General features: G+C 40.8%; 1 non-coding gene across 1 annotated transcript; it reads left to right on the top strand.

The window, feature by feature from the left end:
* Window positions 1-19,817: 19,817 nt before the first annotated feature.
* LOC141635633 (small nucleolar RNA R71) lies at window positions 19,818-19,924 on the top strand. Its single transcript, XR_012540306.1, has one exon. It is a non-coding gene; the product is annotated as a small nucleolar RNA R71 (small nucleolar RNA).
* The last annotated feature ends 1,201 nt before the right edge of the window (window positions 19,925-21,125 follow it).

Below are 21,125 nucleotides of genomic sequence, written 5' to 3'. Positions count from 1 at the left end.
ATAAACTTGTACTTTAGAAAGACAGCTTCACGAGCCACAAACCCGGTCTACTCGTGATAATTGAAAAGGGAAAAATGAGCATTTTTTTCTTGTGAAAACTTACAAACATGGTACCCTTACCATTTCATATCTCATATGATTCGATTTAGTGGAAAGATAATCTAGACAAAATGATAAAATCCCCAAAAGGATCAAGTAACTCAAAGTAACTTGATCGAAGTCCAAACCTTATCGAATACCATTTGAATTCTTATCCAATCATTCATTATCCCATAATGCGTGTTAAGAGAGATTAATTTGTGATACTATGTCACAATCTATTTGGCTTATATCAAAGTCTTCACTTTGATAATCCCATCACGACTAAATCGTGATACCTTGAACTCTTTGAAATTCTTTAAAGATTTCTCTATTTACCTTATTAAGTGAACATATTAGTGTCAACTTAAATCATTGGTAAAAGATAATGATCAACCTATTTTGGATCGATGATTTACAACCTCGATCTCCTTTTCAACCAAAAGGCACGAGACATCTTGCTTTGAATACAAGATACGCATATACCATTAACAATCTAATGGTTTCAAGAGTACTCGATAACTCTTTGCGTTCATCATTCCAGAATTTAAGGTTTAATCTTGGGTTACCAATTTGAGTCTTGCATCATCTTCATGATATATCATTCTAGTTTGGTTTAGAATATACTCACCTTGATAATGGGCTAGCCATTCATCAAATCGTGGTGTATAGGGTCACAATAGTGAAACCTCTTTTGTATCTTAACAAGTTTGTATTCTTATTTAGAGTTTATGCACTTAATAGTCACAATTAAGTACAACTCTAAACCCAAAAACTAGATTTAGTACACAATGACTCTATTTCTCGACTTCATTGTTGCTAGTCGTCATATTCTAATCATCATATGCATCAAGTACAATGATGAAAACCTCCACTGGTTTCTAATATTGACGAAGTGGTACTAGCAAAATTTATGCCAATCATATAAACATATAAAGAAGAAGATCCTATTAGATGTCCCACAACTAATTTGTTGATTCTTCAATAATTTGGGGTAGTTTCCTCTCTAGTGTCTAACATTTAAGACAATGGAAACTTTATCGGTCGGGATTGATAAGTTTAGTATCGTCATTCTCAACAACTTTACCTTTAACATTACCTTGTATCAATTCCATTATAATCTTTACTTCTTGAACCTCATTCTCATCTTAACGGTTTAAGAGAATGCTCCCACTCATTTCAATGAGTCTTTGCTTTGAAAAGCAAAATTGAATTCATGAAGATTACTCTTCATTTGTTCGTTTTAGTCTTAAAACTTTCATTGAAGTGGTTGCGTTATTTTGGTCAATTATGAATTCCAGCAAATCTAATTACCAAAACAATTTATCATTTCAAGGTACTTAATTCAATTAAGTATATGAAAAATAATTTAACGACTACATAACTCGTTTGCATGATTCATTTACTAATTGATTGTTGGTTGTGCATTAAATTGGTTTAGGCTTAACAGCTTGCATTTCGCTCTGAGGTTGAACTCGTTCCATTAGGTCATTAGATCGAGTCTAGTTCTTGCTTGGGGACAAGCAAGGGTTTGGTTTGGGGAAGTTTGATGCGTGTCTTTTATATGATGTTTTACATCCCATTTTACTCGCATTTCAGAGCTCATTCTTGTAGTTTATGCTGCATTTCTCCCTATTTCCATCTACTTCCGTATTTTTGTACATTATTGCAGAAATGTGAAGAATCCAGCGGAAATCGAGCTAAATCCGTCCCCGAGTATTCTGCATTGCATGTAACGTGAAGTATTCACCCGAGGAACGAGCTTGGTGCGCAATTCAAGGCCCAAAAGACAAGTCCACGAGTTTTAAGAAGTCAAGTAGCAGCTCAAGTGGTCGATCGACCATAACCCTCAGTCGATCGACCATTGTTCGGGTTCGAAGGCTATCTGACATCGAGGACCAGTCGATCGACCACCTACCTTAGTCGATCGACCACAATCTTGTTCAGACATGAATTAAAAGACCGAGGAACTTGAAGCCCGTTAAGTTTAGGTTTTGGAATAATTGTTACGTGAACTTTCTATATAACGTAACTGAGAATACCTTGTTTGACATTCAGTCTTCGTTCAGTTTTTTTATCCAAGTTTCAACCTAAGTTTTATTCAGTAAATTTCATTAAGTTTCCGCATACGGTTCTTGATAGATAGTTAGGGTTTGGGATTGTTGAGCATTGGATTTTCGGTTCTTAATAACTAATCTTTCCTCTGCAATTCGGTATTCTTCTGCCCTAATTTTAGTTCATCTTTATTTTATCAATAGTTTAGAGTTGCTAGCTAGTTTCCCGCAACCAATTTCATTGTTTATGTTAATTGCTTTCTTTACCGTTTTAAGCATGAATTCAGTAGCTAGTTTTATCATCAATATTATTGTTTTCACCCTTAGCATGAGTAGCTAAATAATTTGTGCTAGGATGTAGGCGAATTGTAGCATAGGCGGAATTAGATTAGACACGGCCTGAACCCGCGTGTTGGTCGATCGACCACCTTACCCGGTCGATCGACTGACCTCGTGAGCTTTATTTCGTTTTAATTGATTTTAATTGTTGTATTTAACGAATCGAATGCATGCGACCAGTTAGATCCCCTTTTATGACTGACCCAATAGATCGAAAGATAGGGTAAGTTGTTAGACCATCAATTGAATCGACTAAACTGTGCTAAGATCGAAAGATAGGTATAGTTTAGACCGTTAGTCACTTTTCATAACGGAAGTTAGTATTAGTGATATTAGGGACCTATAGCGAGATCGAAAGATGCTATTTGTTAAGAGTGGACCGAGAGGACCTCTTTATTTCCCGCCTCACCTGTGTTGACTCAGACTGACTTAGTTTGCTGCCGCCGAAGCTATAATGAACCGATCATCCTAGTACCCCTTTCTTTATCTGTTAAACCGTCTTTTTAGTTTATTATCTTTATTTGTTCTTAGCTATAGACCATCTCAACTCAACCCCCACAATTGTTACCTTAGACTAAATATAAATCAATTAGAATTTACATCTGCCTCCTTGTGGTTCGACCCTGCTACCACTAGCCTAGGTTAGTCTTAATAGGAATTATAAATATTATCTTTGGTACTCACAACGACGGGTATCAGAGGGTGTAATTAATCCTCTTCTTTCATATTTTTTTTTTCTGTTTTCATGACTTTAACATGATAAAACATGCATAACATGATCCACAATACGGATTGATCGAGCCAAAACCATATTAGTTATACATGGATAATCATCCTTGGTTCTACATACCATGTCGGTTTAACTCGAGTACGATGACAAACTTTGACTAATTACAAAGTAATGAACTTAATATAATTAGTCATATAAGGCATTTTTTACACCTTTTTTACAAAACTATTCATGTCAAGCTTGCAAATCCAAACCCGACATCGAATATTATAAAGACAATGATAATTATTCCAAGTCAAGTTCTTCATATTGGCACAAAAACGGTCTTAACGACCTTTTCAAGAAAATCGGATATTAACACCCTTTTACAAACGATTTCACAAACATTTTCAACAAGCAGGCTCTTTGAATTCCAGTTTTCAAACCTGGGCAGACCCCCTTGCATCGCCAACAGGCTCGTGCCTCAATTGATTCCTAGCATTGCTCCTGTCCTATTTCCGCACTCGTCCAGTACGACCCGACTTCGGTTAACCCGAATGCAGGACGTATCAGATTGATGAGTTTGGATTTTACACTTTGCATTCCAAAACACTTTTTTAAGACAAATGGATCATGTTAAGCACCATAAACTGAACTTTGTAAATGGATGTTTAATTTACGTCTTGCATGAAAATCAACATTAAATCCAACTCGACATCAATTACTTAATACTTGGATAAACAGCCGACATAGCAAATCTCACAAGTTAGGTTTAAACTTGTGGATGCGCATTCACGCATTTAACCTATTTTATCAACTTTTCCACTTAACCAACCAAGATCGATCAGTAGAGGATGCTACCGCGGGCGGGATTGGGTGTTCGATTAAATAGCTTCCCAATATATACCCTCACCTCTTACTCAGAAACTTTGGAAAGTGGACGACCTTATCCAGGGCGAACGAGAGTCATTCTAGCGATAGGATGCTAAAGAGGGACGATTCCTTATCTGGAGTACCTATGTCATGCACCGCTTTTTGCTTCGTTTGACCGAGGTACAAAGTGGATTCAAATGGTTTCAAGGCATCCTATAATTGCTTGGTGGCGACTCCGAACATCTCTAGGAAGAGTTTCGAGACCTTCACCAAGACGAAACTGACCGATCTAAAGTGATCTAGTGGAAAGCATTTCTACGCCATTGAGCGTGGCTTTCCGACTATTGCACGTCTGCAGATCGGCGCGCAGGTGGCCCACGTCCACAATGGCAAAGTTCCATAACTTAGACTCGATAAATGTGCAATTTTAAATTAGGACTTTTGAGGAGATGACTTGAGAGTTGGGTGCGGTCGTTAGGAGGGGTTGTTGATGCTGGGTTGTGGCCACTAGTTGTGAAACTAGGGGTAATTGTTGTTGTTTCTAAGTTTCAAGGGTAGTATTTCTAGAGTTAATATAGGTTGTTTGGGTTTGTGAAGTCTTCCCCGTCTTGGTCACTCAATCTCACTGTGCCCCCCCAAAAGGATTTTCATGACCAGGTATGGTCCTGCCCAATTGGGTTTTAATTTCCCCCTCGGATCGACAGGTAGTGCTCGAACTGATTTGAGGACCAAGTCGCCTTCCTTGATGTTTCTGGGTTTAACTTTCTTGTTGAATGCCCGTTGTATACGTTGTTGGTATAACTGGACATTGTGCAAGGCATTGAGTCGACGTTCATTTACGCGGATGAGTTGCTCGTATATTCCTCAGGTCCATTTCGACTTCGGAATTGGCTCTCTAGTAGAATGCGTAGAGATGGGACTTCCAGCTCTACTGGTTGTACTCGCTCCATATCGTATGCTAGGTAGAAGGGTGTTGCTCCTATTGGTGTTCGAATGGAGGTTTGGTATCCCCAGAGTGCGAATTGAAGTTTACTCGCTCAATCGTGCAATTATCTTTCATTTTCTTGATGATGGTGATGATTTTTTTGTATGCTGGCTCTACTGCTCCGTTAGTTTGGGGACGGTAGGGAGATGAACGGTGTCCTTTGATCTTTTAGTTGTCTAATAAGGCTTAAGCTTCGGCTAAAAAATGGGAGCCTTAGTTGATGATGATTTCATGGGGTAACTCATATCTTCAAATGATATTATCTTGGATGAACTTGGCCACTTTTTTAGCGGTCAAGACTGCGTAGGATTGTGCTTCTACCCATTTTGTGAAGTAGTTGATGTCGACTCGGACAAAGCAATGTCCTTTGGTGTCTATCGGATTGACTTTGCCGATGATGTCAATGCCCCAGGTCGAGAAAGGCCAGGATGAAGTCATGCTAAATACAAGGGATGGCATGGTATATGTTGTATGTTTGCGAAGAATTGGCAATTGTGGCAATGTTTGACGTAGCTTCTGCAATCGGCTTCCATGGTGGTCCAGTAGTAGCCTAACCACATGATTTTTCGGGCTAGCATCATTGGGTTCATGTGAGGGCCACATTCTCCATCGTGGACCTCTTCCATGACTTTATTGGCTTTGTTGTGGTCAATTCAAAGGAGAAGGATCCCTTGGGGTGTTCTTTTGTAGAGTTGATTTTGGTTTATCATGAAATGTGATGCAAGTAAAGGGATGGCTTTTTGTCCTCTTGGGTCGGAGTTGGGAGGGAATTCGTTTTTTGTTTTGTAGTTAAGGATGGCTTGGTACCAAGGTTTGGTATGGTTTTCCTCGTCGTTGTTGATGGCACAGATGTAAGCTAGCTCGCTCCTTCTTTTGACGCATAAGAGCATGGATGTCATGTGATCAGGTATGTTAATGAGTGAGGCCAGTTTTTCTAGGGCATCGACAAATTGGTTTTCCTCCCTAGGCAAGTGGAAGGAGTCAATTTGATAGAAGAATTCGGCTTCTTGATTGATTTTTGCTTGGTAAGGTGCTAGGTTGTCGCTTTGGATCTTCCATGATCCGGACACTTGATTGATGATGAGTGAGGAATCACCGTGGATTCTTAATCTTTTGATGCCAAGTGTTATGGCTTCTTGTAGGCCTATAAGGGATGCTTCGTACTTGGAAGCGTTGTTGGTGACGGCGAAGTTTAGCTTGACCGAGATCGAAACGTGTCCTCCTTCTGGAGATATCAGAAAGATTCCTACCCCAAAGCCTCTTAGATTTGATGCACCATCGAAGTATAGGTCCAATACGTCGGTGAGGGCATAAAGGATGTCTTCATCAGGGAGTGACCAGGTGTCGGTCGTTGGGTCTTTGTTGATGGGGTTTACTGCTAGGAAATCGGCGACAGTCCTTCCCTTGAGGAGTACAAACTTGAGGTCGAACTCATATAGCATGAGTGTCCATCTGGATAGTCTTCCGTTCAATGTGGGTTTTTCGAAGATGGACTTGATGGTGTCCATCTAGTAGTAGATGTGAACCGTGTAGCTGAGCATGTAGTGTCGCAACTTCTTTTTGGACCATACCAAAGCGAGGCACGTTTTCTCCAATTGGATGTATTTGGTCTCATAGTCGATGAACTTTTTTCGGATGTAGTAGATGGCTCATTTTTCGCCGTTAACTGTCTGTGCTAGCAGTCGGGTCGAATCACAGAGAGGCATACGTAATTTCTAGTTGTTTAAATTCAGTCTAAGGTAACAAAAGGTGGGGGTTTGATTGGGTTTGGTCTATAGCTAATAACAATAAAAGAAAAGTAAACTAATAAAATATATAAAATCAAGTATAAAAGAGGTACTAGGATGGTCGGTTCGTTATAGTTTTTGACATATTAAACAGTCTAAATCAAACACATGAGGCGGGAAATAAAGAGGTCCTCTCGGTCCACTCTTAACAAATAGCATCTTTCGATCTCGCTATAGGTCCCTAATATCACTAATACTAACTTTCGTCCTGAAAAGTGATTTACGGTCTAAACTTTACCTATCTTCCGATCTCAGCATAGTTTAGTCATTTTAATTGGTGATCTAGCAACTGTCCCTATCTCTGGATCTAATGGGTCAGCCATATCCTAAGCATTCAACTAGTCGTGTGCACTCGATTCATCGAATAAAGAATTAAAAGAATTAAAACGAAAATAAAACCTCACGTGGTCAGTCGATCGACCGGGTAGGGTGGTCGATCGACCAACATGGGAATCAGGCCGTGTTCATTATATTGCCGCCTACACTACAATTCCCCTACATCCTAGCACAAACTATTTAGCTACTCATACTAAGGATGATAACAACAATAAAACTAACAAAATAGACAGAAGAATTCATGCTTGAAATAATAGAACAGACAATTAACATAAACGATAATTGGCTTGGATTCTAACTAACAATTCTATATCTAACAACGCAATAAAGATGAACTGAAAGTAGAACAGAAGGAATACCGAAAATTGCAGAAGAATAGTAACAGAATTGATGCGTGTCTAAAATACGATGTTTCACACTCTTTTCTACACGCATTTCAGAGCTCAGATGTGCAATATATGCCTATATTTCCCTATTTTCTTCTACTTTCGTGTTTTTGTACTTTATTCCAGAAATGTGAAGAATTCAACGGGAAATCAAGCCAAATCCGTCCCCGAGTGACCTGCATTGCAAATGACGTAAAGGAATTGCTTAAGGAACGAGCTTGGTGCGCAATCCAAGGCCCAAAAGACAAGTCCACGAGTTAAAAGAAGTCAAGTAGCGGCTCGGCCCGGTCGATCGACCGGCCTTGTCTGTCGATCGACCAATCTCGGAGTTCGAAGCTCTTTGTTTTTGAGGAGCGATCGATCGACCAGCCTTGTCGGTCGATCGACCGGATTTCTATTTCAGACGAGAATTAGATGACCGTGAATCTTGAAGCCCGTGAAGTTTAGGTTTAGGAAATAAGTTGTTGCGTTGATTGCTATATAACGTAACAGAGAACATCAAGTTTGATATCAAGTTTTTATCTAGGTTTTACATCACAATACAGTACTTTAAGTTTTAGTTTATTTCCGAGTAACTAGGGTTTGGGATATCGATTTTAGCATTAGAATTCTGCCTTTGTTCTTAATCTTTCCTCTGAATTCTCGGTATTGATTCTGCCCTAATCTTAGTTTATTGTTTCGCTTTCATTATTAGTATAAAATTGATAGTTAGTGCCCCAAAGCCAATTATCATATTTTCGTTGTTGTTATTTACATTAAGCATGAATACAGTAATCGTTGTCAGTTTATTTGTTGTTTTTACCTTCACCATGAGTAGCTAAATCTTTAGTGCTAGGATGTAGACGAATTATGGCGTAGGCGGCATTAAATTAGGGAGATCTGTCTCGCGTGTTGGTCGATCGACTGACATTGCCAGTCGATCGACTGACCTCGTGGGGTTTTACTCGTTTTAATTGAATTTAATCTTGTATTTGACGAGTTGAATGCATGCGACCAGTTAGATACCTATTTCGTGACTGACCCATTAGATCGAAAGATAGGGAAAGTTATTTGACTATCAATTAAATCGACTAGACTGTGCTAAGATCGAAAGATAGGTATAGTTTAGACCATTAGTCGCTTTTCAGGACGAAAGTTAGAATTAGTGACATTAGGGACCTATAGCGAGATCGAGAGATGCTATTTGTTAAAGAGCGGACCGAGAGGACCTCTTTGTTTCCCCGGCAACGGCGCCAAAATTTGATACCCGTCGTTGTGAGTACCAAAGATAAAATTTATAATAAAGGTGTGGAGTTGAGGGCCATGTCTCGAAAAATTGCCCTAGCCCCTTTGAATCTTGTGCTGCCTTTCAACACTATAGGCAGACAAACACCTACTACGAGCCACCCACCCAAACTTGAGTTGGAGGAGTCAAAATGTCCAAAATCCAACCCAACATCCGCAAAGAACAACAACCATATGTGCCGCCTCATCAAGCCATGACAATATCGAAACCTCCTTATGTGCCGCACCAACAACAATCACAGAATTCTGAATTTTCTGAGCTTAAGAATCTGTTGTTGAAGGAGTCCTAAGCAAGAGAGGCCGGGATGAAGCTACTGGAGAGCCAAATAGCTCAATTGGCTAGCAAAAATAACACTCGAGCTCCCGGACACTTACCCACTCAACCCGAACAAAAGGAGACCCTAAATGCCATCACTTTGAGGAGCGGGTCCACCCTTGATGGTCCTGCCATGGTTGAGGATGCTGTCGAGAAAGATGAGCCAGAAATAAGTCAAGAGAAAGCTTCAACGAACAAATCAAAGAAAAAGACGTCTGCCAGGCATTTTGATCGATCGATCAAGTACCTAGTCGATCGATGGCGAAACACGGGTTCAGGAGCTCGAATCAGGCTGTGCAACCCTTGATCGATCGATCGAGGAGGTTGGTCGATCGACCAATATCACCGCTGATGTTGAAGAATTTCGTCCTTTAATGCCAAATAGTCTACGAGACCACTTGTTTCGGGGAACCACCGTCCCGAAAATTTTGGGGGGAACCAGTCTTGATGGGTCGATCCGGCTCAAGTTCGATCCGATGACGGTCAATGGTTCTCATTTGAGACGGTTTGAGGAAGGGTCTAGCTTCAACAAAGAAAAGGTGACGGACTTTCAGCCTAAGTCCAAGGATACCGGCACACGCGACTTAGAGGAGAGGGCTAAGGTACTCCTTACTGACCCCATATCCGGAGAGACTCGTGCCAACCAAAGAACGGTATCTTTCGAGTAAGTTTGAGAAAGTTATCCGTAGTCTAAATGTGCAAGTCCCCTTCCTTGATTTAGTTAACCAAGTGCCAGCATACACTAAATTCATGAAACAGTTGTTGTCAAAGAAAAAATCGCTTGAACATGTTCACCTTTGTTGCGTTAACTAAAGAGTCTTGCTCCTACTTGTCTCACACTGCGCCCCATAAGTTAGAAGACCGGGCAGTTTTTGGTTCCTTGTAGCATAGGTACCTTTTCTATCGAAAAGGCATTATGTGACTTAGGAGCTAGCATAAGTGTCATGCCCTTGAGTCTAGCTAGGAAGCTTAAGTTGACCAGGTTTGCAATAACTGAGATGACGGTTCAAATGGCTGACCGATCTGCATGGGTCGAGCCTATAGGAGTCCTAGAGGACATACCCGTCCGATAGGGAAGTTTTCTTCCTGTTGACTTTGTTGTCCTTGACATGCCCGAGGATGACCATATTCCCATCATTTTGGGTAGGCCATTTCGCGCACACTTCTTTGGTGCGATTATTGATGTCGGTCTAGGAACCTTGACTTTCAAAGTGGGAAAGCACTCTATTGTCTTTGCCCAACCGGCTAAGAAAAAGGATCCCATGTGGCCCGTCACTTGTAATACGGTCTCTGAAAAGAGATCGTACTTTGTGCTTCCCGAATCGACTATCCCTATTACTACTGCTATGTTAACCCCTCCGCCCCGGATTGGGAGCAAGATGGAGGAAGAATCTGTTGTTTTGGATAATGCAGGAGTTGGTTTGGGGAAGGGAGTACTACAAGTTACGCCAGCTGTAAAGCAGCCGATCATTCAAAGAGGAGGCCTGGGACGCTTAAGCTATGGGACTGATGAGGAAGTGGAGAATGAGCCAGCCAAGGTGAGATGGGCTGATTTGGACTCCGACGATTCCGAGGGAGTCCTTGATTGGGGAGATGACGGCGGCGATCGGTGAGTTCTCCGACTATCGACGCTAAGAAGGGTGCAACCGATAAGATGAGCACCATTGAGGCTACCTCTAGTAGCCGAAAGCCCGACGAAATGGGCCATACCGTGGTCCTTCTTGATCAACTATTAGTTGATCATGCTCGTTATAAACTTCATTCTTTTTGCTTTGTTAAGACTTTTTTTATTGCTTTTTGTGTGCGCGAAAACTTCGCTTTTATTTTGTTTGCTTAGGATTTTCAAGTACTTTAAACTTCGTTCTGGGTTTTGCGCAATTTTGGGCGCGTACTATTGTGCATTTGCAGGTATTTAGGGCTTGTTAGCTCTACTCATTGAGAAATTACGAAGAAATAAGAAGTACAGCGGTACTTCGATCGATCGACCGCCATCGTGGTCGATCGGCGAGTTGCGCTTTCCGGGAGCTTCGATCCTGTTCACATGGTCGATCGACTACCCCTATAGGTCGATCGACCACTTCTGCTCTGTACTGTTCACGACCTCTCCCCTGCGCTGTGTTTGGTCGATTTGCGGACTTAAGGGAGTTTTCTACTCCACTTTATTTTCCGTCACAATTATTTATTTCTTCCATTTTCTCAATTGTGCACAGTTTTACCCTTCCAAATTGTTTCCTTCGGTCTTATGCGTGGTTTTGATTGTCTTTCAGGCACTCTTATTGGTAGCACTATCGCTCGAAACCTCCTAGCTCACGTTGGTTTGGGAGGTTTCCTTTCTTTGCGCCTAAAGTCTTGTGAGTTCCATATCTTTCCTTTGTGTCTTGCTTATTTACTTTCTCGCAAATTCCCGCTTCTCTTTTCTTCATCACATGATTTTGCACAATGGGGACATTGTGCGATTTGGTTTGGGGAAGGGTTTTGCGTCGCATATTTGCTTGCATTCACGTTTACTTTCTTGCCTTGCATCGTTTATTTCATTTCTCATATATACAAGAAAATTCAAAATTGAAAAAAAATTTGAAAATTTCCAAAAAATGCACGTTTATTTTAGCATATAGGTCGAGTCGGAACGGTAGTATTTCTATGATGATTTTGCTTTTGCACCTGTCTTGCCTAAGCCTGGCTAGATTAACATGTTATTAGTAGAATCGTAAATGCATATCTACTAGTTTTCGTTGATTTATTTCTTTGAACTTTAGACTTGACTTAGATTATTGGCAAGCTACATCATTTTTCCGAGTTTCTGACCTATAATCGGTGACATTCATGACCGGTTTATCTAGGAACGTGAGTAGTACTCCTTATGAGACATGTTTCCTTAATTTGCATGAATATGAATTTGATCTACTTAATACTGTATGCATTCGGTTTGTGGTTTGTCGACACATGTGGTAGAGGTTTCCTTTTCTCATTTTGCCCATAAGCTCCACACTGCCAAAAATATCCTTTTTGTCCCATTTGCTACATCCTACGAGATAGCCTACCTCTCTGTCAAGCTAGTAGTCTGGTTTTTGGGATTGTTACTCGTTTTTGGTAGCCATTGCTCTTTTGAGATGAAGTTGGGAAGATGAAAAGAAGGAAAGAAAGAAATAAAAAGAAAAGAAAAATGAAAAAGATGAAAAAATGATTCGAAAAAAAAAAAGAGAGTTCTCATCTTGTTCAAAGCGATCGATCGATCGCCTAATATAGCCGATCGACTGAAGTTCGAAGAGAAAAAGAAAAAGCCAATTCGCATAATTTAATCCTTATCTTTTGGCGTTTTTTGCTCCCATGTTTCATTTATATCTTATGGAGAGTTTTATTGATTTGATAGTTTGGAGATTGTGAGTTTTGTGCTTGTTATAGCACCGTTTCGTTTGATATTGAGCGAGAAGTTAGATGTTGCCACTTGGTTCCGTTTTGGTACTAGCTTGATCACCTGTACCCCCACTTTACCATGAAATGTTTTGCCTCTTCTTACCCATACCTCACATATCCCATATATACCTCGGCATGTGTCATTGGTTATCTGTTTGGTTGGAATGCGTATGTACGGTCGTAGAGATCACTTTCATATTTTATTGCTGGCATGTTTTCATAGGTCGTAGTTAGGTGAGAGTCTCTACAAATTAATTCCTCTTATCTTACATATATATCACCTGTGCTCACTTGAGTGATTTGAGCAACCCGCGAGAGTCCAATTTTATAAGTCTCTATAGTCAACGGTTCAGCAATATTTTTAACGACTTTATAATTCGTTTGCATGATTCACATTCCTGATTGATTGTTAGTTGTGCATTAAATTGGCTTAGGCTTTACTTGTTGCATTTCGCTCTGAGATTGAACTCGTTCCATTAGGTCATTAGATCGAGTCTAGTTCTTGCTTGGGGACAAGCAAGGTTTGGTTTGGGGAGATTTGATGCGTGTCTAAAATACGATGTTTCACACTCTTTTCTACACGCATTTTGAGCTCGGATGTGCAATATATGCCTATATTTCCTATTTTCTTCTACTTTCGTGTTTTTGTACTTTATTGCAGAAATGTGAAGAATTCAACGGAAATCAAGCCAAATCCGTCCCGAGTGACTGCATTGCAAATGACGTAAAGGAATTTGCTTAAGGAACGAGCTTGGTGCGCAATCCAAGGCCCAAAAGACAAGTCCACGAGTTTAAAGAAGTCAAGTAGCAGCTCGGCCGATCGATCGACCTTGCCTTGTCGGTCGATCGACCAATGCTCGGGTTCGAAGCTCTTTTGTTTCTTTGTGGAGCGATCGATCGACCAAACCTTATCGATCGATCGACCGGATTTCTATTTTGACGAGAATTAGATGACCGTGAATCTTGAAGCCCGTGAAGTTTAGGTTTAGGAAATAAGTTGTTGCGTTGATTGCTATATAACGTAATGAGAGAACATCAAGTTTGATATCAAGTTTTTATCTAGGTTTTACATCACAATACAAAGATTACTTTAAGTTTTAGTTTATTTCCGAGTAACTAGGGTTTGGGATATCGATTTTAGCATTGGAATTCTGCCTTTGTTCTTAATCTTTCCTCTGAATTCCGGTATTGATTACGCCCCTAATCTTAGTTTATTGTTTCGCTTTCATTATTACTATAGAATTGATAGTTAGTGCCCCAATGCCAATTATCATATTTTCGTTGTTGTTATTTACATTAAGCATGAATACGATAATCGTTGTCGAGTTTATTTGTTGTTTCTACCTTCACCATGAGTAGCTAAATCTTTAGTGCTAGGATGTAGGCGAATTATGGCGTAGGCGGCATTAAATTAGGGAGATCTGTCTCGCGTGTTGGTCGATCGATCGACATTGCCGGTCGATCGACCGACCTCGTGGGGTTTTACTCGTTTTAATTGAATTTAATCTTGTATTTGACGAGTTGAATGCATGTGACCGATTAGATACCTATTTCGTGGTGACCCATTAGATCGAAAGATAGGGAAAGTTATTTGACTATCAATTAAATCGACTATTTGTGCTAAGATCGAAAGATAGGTATAGTTTAGACCATTAGTCACTTTTCAGGACGAAAGTTAGAATTAGTGACATTAGGGACCTATAGCGAGATCGAGAGATGCTATTTGTTAAAGAGCGGACCGAGAGGACCTCTTTGTTTCCCGCCTTACCTAAGTGTGATTGATTGACCGACTTAGTTTGCCTTATTTGAAGCTATAATGACCCGACCATCCTAGTGCCTTTCTTTTATCTGTTAAATTCGTATTTTTAGTTTATTATCTTTGTTTGCTTTTAGTCTTAGACCAATTCAAACCAACCCCCATAATTGTTACCTTTGAGTGATCATAAAACAACTAGAATTTACAACTGCCTCCTTGTGGTTCGACCCTGTTACCACTAGCCTAGGTTAGTCTTAATAGGAAATTATAAATTTTATCTTTGGTACTCACAACGACGGGTATCAGGAATGATTAGAAGTATGAATGAAAATCCGATGCAACCAATATTCCAAACCCTAACTATGATATTCTAAAACTGAATGTGAAACTTAGATAAAAACTCGGATCAAAGCTGGATGCCTGTATCTGATGTTCTAGGTTTCGTTATATAGGAAACATACGTAACACTTATTATCAAAACCTAAACATAATGGGCTTCAAGTTCCTCGATCTTTTAATTTCTCAAATGGGATAGCGGCTTGGTCGATCGACTAAGCATGGCGGATCGATCATTTGCTCTTGGTGTCTGATAAGCTTCGGAACCCGCGAGGTTGGTAGATCGACCGAAGGTAGTGGTCGATCGACTGCTTTAGCTGCTACTTGACTTCTATAATCTCGTGGATTTGTCTTTTGGGCCTTGAATTGCGCACCAAGCTCGTTCCTTAAGCGAATACTTCACGTCAAATGCAATGCAGGATACTCGGGGGCGAATTTAGCTCGATTTCCGCTGGATTGTTCACATTTCTGCAATAAAGTACAAAAACACGAAAGTAGACGGAAATAGGGGAAATGGTAGCTTAAACTACACAAATGAGCTCTGAAATACGTGTAAAATGGGATGTAAAACATCATATAAAAGACACGCATCAAACTTCCCCAAACCAAACCCTTGCTTGTCCCCAAGCAAGAACTAGACTTGATCTAATAACCTAATCGAACGAGTTTAATCTCAGAGCGAAATGTAACATGTAAAGCCTAAACCAATTTAATGCACAACGAACAATCAATTAGCAAATGAATCATGCAAGTGTGTTATGGAGTCGTTAAAAACTACTGAACCGTCAACCATAGAGACTTATCAAATCGGACTCTCACGGGTCGCTCATATCACTCAAATAAGCATAGGTGAATAATGTAAAGATGGAAAGAATTCATTTGTAGTGACACTCACCTAACTACGACCTATAAGAACATGCCTGCAATATAATATGAAAGCAATCTCTATGACCGTACATATGCATTCCAACCAACAAAAGACCATGATGCATGCCGAGGTATATATGTGGATATGTGAGGTATGGATAAGAAGAGGCAAAACATTTATGGAAAAGTGGAGGTACATGTGATCAAGGTAGTACCAAAACGGAACCATATGCCAACATCCAACTTCTTGCTCAAAAACAAATGAAACGGTGCTATAGCAAGCACAAATCTCACAATCTCCATGTATAAAGGTAATCAACTAACTCCCCATAAGATATGGATAATACATGGGAGCAAAAATCGCCAAAAGATAAGGATTTGAATTATGCGAATTTGATTTTATTTTCTTTCTCTCGAACCTCGGTCGATCGACCTATAATGCCAGTCGATCGACCGCTTAAACAGTACACATGCGTTTCTCTTTCTTTTTGAATCATTTTTTTCACTTCTTTTGTTTTCTATTTTTTTTTCTTTCCTTCCTTTCTTTTCATTCTCCCAACCAAATCTCAATAAGAGCATTTACCACCAAAAACGAAGTAACAATCCCAAGAACACGGACTACTAGCTTGACAAAGGACAGGCTATATGTAGGATGTAGTAATGGGACAAAAAGGATATTTTTGGCAGTGTGGAGTTCATGGGCAAAACGAATAAAGGGAAACCTCTACCACATGTGTCAACAAACCACAAACCGAATGCATACAGGTATTAAGCAGATTAAGTTCATATTTATGCAAATTGATTTGACATGTCTCATAAGGAGTACTACTCACATCCTAGATAAACTGGTCATAGATGTCACCGGTTATAGGCTCTAAATCTCAGAAATATGATGTAGTTTGCCAATTTTCAAAGTCAAGTCTCAAGTTCAGCAAGAAATTTAACGAAAACTCGTAGACTATGCATATATGATTCTACGAATAACATGTTAATCAGGCAAGGCTTAGGCAAAATAGATGCAAATGCAATGTCATCATTGAAATACTACCGTTCCGACTCAACCTATAGGCTAAAATAAACGTGCATTGAATTTTTTTGAAATTTTTCAATTTTTTTGGATTTTTGAATATAAGAATGAAATAAACAATGCAAAACAAAATGTAAACGTGAATGCAAGCAAATGATATGCTACGCAAAACCCTTCCCCAAACTAAATCGCACAATGTCCCCATTGTGCAAAATCATGTAATGAAGAAAAATGGAAAACGGGAATTTGCGAGAAAATAAAGTAAATAAAAATGACATGAAGTGGAAATCGGGAACTCACAAGACTTTAAGCGCAGCAAAGGAAACCTCCCCAAACCAGCGTGAGCTAGGAGGTTTCAGTAGCCAGCAGTGCTACTAATAAGTACCTGAAAGACAAAACAAAACCCACGCATAAAATCGAGAAGGACAATAATGAAGCGGTATTATGTGCATAATTGGGAAAAATAGAAGAAATAAATAAAATGACGGAAGATAAAGTGGAGTAGAAAACTCCCTTAAGTCCGCAAATCGACCAAACATAGCAGGAGAGAGGTCGTAAACAGGTACAGCAGTGCAGGTCGGTCGATCCACCACATCACTCAGTCGATCGACCGAGGTGAAAGGAACAGTAGCTCCTGGAACCTGCAGATCATTCGATCGACCACTCAGGCTAGTCGATCGACTGAAAATACTGCTGTTACTTCTTATTTCTTCGTGTTTGCTCAATTACTTGAGCTAAAGAGGTCTAAAAACCTGCAAATGCACAATAATACACGCCCAAAATTGCGCAAAACCCAAACTAAAGTCTAAAACGTATAAAATCCTAAGCAAGCAAAATAAAGTGCGAAGTTTCGCGCACACAAAAGCGATAAAAAGTGTCTAACAAAAGCAAATAAAAAGTTTGGAAAACATGAGATCAACTAGTAGTTGATCAAGAACGGCCACGGAATGGCCCACTTCGTCGGCTTCTGGCTACTAGAGGTAGCCTCAACGGTGCTTATCTTCTCAGCTGCACCCTTCTTAGCTTCCACGTCCGTATGGCTCAACGGATCAACACTTTCATCATCTCCCCAGTCGATGACCTCTTCTTGCTCATCAAATTCCAAGTCAGACTTTCGTGCCTTGACTGGCTCGTCATCAACTTCCTCATCGGTGGCATAGCTAAGGCAGCCAAGACCTCCTCGTGAAATGATTGGCTTCTTCGCAGCTAGAGTGACTTGCAACTCTTCCTTCCCCAAACCAGCTTCTGCAATATCAGAAATAGACAAATCTTCCTCCAATTTGTTCCTAATCTGGGGCGGAGGGTTTACAACAGGAATAGAGACAGGCATATCAGGAAGCACAAAGTACGATTTCTTGTCAGAAATCGTATTACAAGTTACAGGCTACATGGGGTCATTTTTCTTAGTAGGTTGGGCAAAGACAATAGAATGCTTGCCTACTTTAAAAGTCAAGGTACCTAGACCAACATCAATAACTGCACCAACAGTGTGCAGAAATGGCCTACCCTAAATAATGGGAATGTGGGCATCCTCAGGCATGTCAAGTACAACGAAGTCGACGGGGAAGAAAAACTTCCCTATTTGGACAGAGATGTCCTCTAAGACTCCTATTGGCTGGACCGCAGATCGGTCAGCCATCTGTACTGTCATATATGTCACTGCGAACCTAGTCAATTTGAGCTTCCTAGCAAGGATCAGGGGCATGACACTTATACTAGCTTCTAGGTCACATAATGCCTTCTCAATAGAGAAGGTACCTATATTGCAAGGAACAGAAAAGCTACCCGGGTCAGCTAGTTTATGGGGCGCAGTGTGAGACAGATAAGGACAAGTTTCCTCAGTCAGTGCGACAGTATGCACTGTTTCAAGTGACTTTTTCTTAGACAGGAGTTTCATGAATTTAGTGTAGGCAGGCACTTGATCTACCAACTCAAGGAAAGGAACTTGTACATTCAAACTACGAATAACCTTTTCAAATTTATTGAAAGATACCTATTCCTTTGTCGGCACTAGTCTCTGGATATGGGGCTGAGAGAAGCATCTTAGCCCTCTCCTCTAAGTCTCGCATGCCGGCATCCGTGGACTGAGGCTGAAAGTCCACCACCTTCTTCTTATTGAAGCTTGAACCCTCCTCAGACCGTCTCAAATGTGAGCCATTGACCGACATTGGGTCGAACTTTGGAATCGGGACGGACCCATCAGCACTCGGGTCTTGCCCCAATACTTTCGGAGTTGTCGAACCCCGGAACAAATGGTCTCTCAAATTGCCGGGCATTGAAGGACGAAATTTCTCAATATCAGCAGGGGCCTCCGTCGATCGACCACCTTGCTCAGTCGATCGACTGAGGTGTACAGTTCCAGAAGCTCTTGTAACCCGCATATCAGTCGATCGACTGATGTACCTGGTAGACGCCTTGTTTTTGTTATTTTTCGTTAAAGCTTTCTTTTGACTCGGTTCCGCCTCATTTTTTCCAGGGGCATCCTCGACCATAGCAGGCCCCTCCAGGGTAGACCCACTCCTCAAAGTAATGGCATTCATGGTCTCTTTCTGGTCAGTTTGAGTCGGTAAGTGTCCGGGAGCTCGAGTGGTACTCTTACTAGCCAATTGAGCAATTTGGCTCTCTAGTAGCTTCATCCCGGCATCTCTAGCTTGGGACTCCTTCAGCAGCAAGTTCTTAAACTCAGTAAAATCGGAATTCTGGGATTGTTGCTGCTGCGGCACATAGGGAGGTTTTTGGTATTGTTGTTGCTTATAATGAGGGGGCACATAAGCTTGCTGCTGCTGCTGTTGTGGAGGTTGAGTCGGATTCAGGACATTCTGGCTACTCCACCTCAAGTTGGGGTGGACATTCGGCTCATAGTACGTGTTTGTCTTCCTATAGTGTTGAAAGGCAGCACAAGACTCAAAGGGGATAGAACAATTTTCTGAGACATGCCCCTCAGCTCCACATCTTCTACAGACAAAAGGACCGTCTGAAAAAGAGTTAACATGGTACATCCCTCCTTTAGAAGCTCCTCCCAACTCATATTTGTCAAACCTTGCAGTGAGAGCTTCTAGTGCAGCAACAGAGGAAGATTCAGCAGCTCTCCTCTGGTTTCCTCTCGAATTCCCATATTCAGCCTTATGAGTGGCCAAATCATCGATGATCTTCCACCCCTTAGTCTCTCCCATGTTCTCAGAAAATCGGCCATTGGCTGCAACATCCAAAATAGCCCTCTGATCGTCATACAGCCCATTGAAGAACTGGTTGCAAAGACTCTATTTTTCGAACCCATGATGCGGTATGGTTCGCACCAGTTTCTTGAAACGGACCCATGCTTCATGGAAGTTCTCATCAGGCCCTTGTTTAAAGCTCGTGATCTGAGCTCTAATGGCATTCGTCTTCGAGGCAGAGAAGTACTTTTTGTAGAATGCCAGGGCTAAGGAATTCCAGTCGGTGATCCCATGAGCGGCTCGGTCCAGATCTCTATACCACTCTCTTGCAGCACCACGAAGAGAGAAAATGAACATGGTCTCCTTGACCTGATCTTGGGGCACACCGGTCGGCGGGGGTATAGAGCAGTAATAATCAATAAAAATCTCCATGTGCTTGGCTGCATCTTCATTTGCAGCTCCCCCGAACTGGTTTCTCTCAACCAGATTAATATAGGAAGGCTTTTGCTCGAATTTTCTCGCCTCCCCAGGTAGTTCGAATCCTTTGTAGAGATTCGCAGCTGTAGGCTCTGAGTGACTAGCAATGGTTGCTTCTTCAGCCATGACTGGGATTTCTGGAGAAGTAACTGTCTCAACTTAAGAAATTGAAGCAGGAGATGTAGGTGGATCTCCTTCGAAAAGAGCGTTCTCGTAGTAGCTTGACAGAGTACTCAGCTTCTCTGTCGGTAATACCCTTTGTGATCGTCTCAACTTGCGCAAGGATTTCTCGATCTCAGGATTTAATGGTACTAGATCACCAACCTGTGACCTGCGGATAAGAAGAAACTACAAAAAGAATATAAGAAAAGTTTAAGGAACGGAAGTCCCTTAAACTAAAGAAAGACTGAATAAAAACAACTAAAAATTAGAACAATTGCCTCCCCGGCAACGGCGCCAAAATTTGATACCCGTCGTGAGGTGTCAAAAATAATATTTATAAACTCCAACTACAACTATAGCTAGCGGCAGTCGGGTCGAACCACAGAGAGGCAGACGTAATTTCTAGTTGTTTAAATTCGGTCTAAGGTAACAAAAGGTGGGGGTTTAATTGGGTTTGTTCTATAGCTAATAACAATAAAAGAAAAGTAAACTAATGAAATATATAAAATCAAGTATAAAAGAGGTACTAGGATGGTCGGTTCGTTATAGTTTTAGTGCAACATATTAAACAGTCTAAATCAAACACATGAGGCGGGAAATAAAGAGGTCCTCTCGGTCCACTCTTAACAAATAGCATCTTTCGATCTCGCTATAGGTCCCTAATATCACTAATACTAACTTTCGTCCTGAAAAGTGATTTACGGTCTAAACTTTACCTATCTTCCTATCTCAGCATAATTTAGTCATTTTAATTGGTGATCTAGCAACTGTCCCTATCTCTCGA

The sequence above is a fragment of the Silene latifolia genome, chromosome Y (genome assembly GCF_048544455.1).
Source record: "Silene latifolia isolate original U9 population chromosome Y, ASM4854445v1, whole genome shotgun sequence".
NCBI lineage: Eukaryota > Viridiplantae > Streptophyta > Magnoliopsida > Caryophyllales > Caryophyllaceae > Silene > Silene latifolia.
Note: the sequence above shows the minus strand (reverse complement) of the source record. Positions and strands in the feature narration are given on the sequence as shown.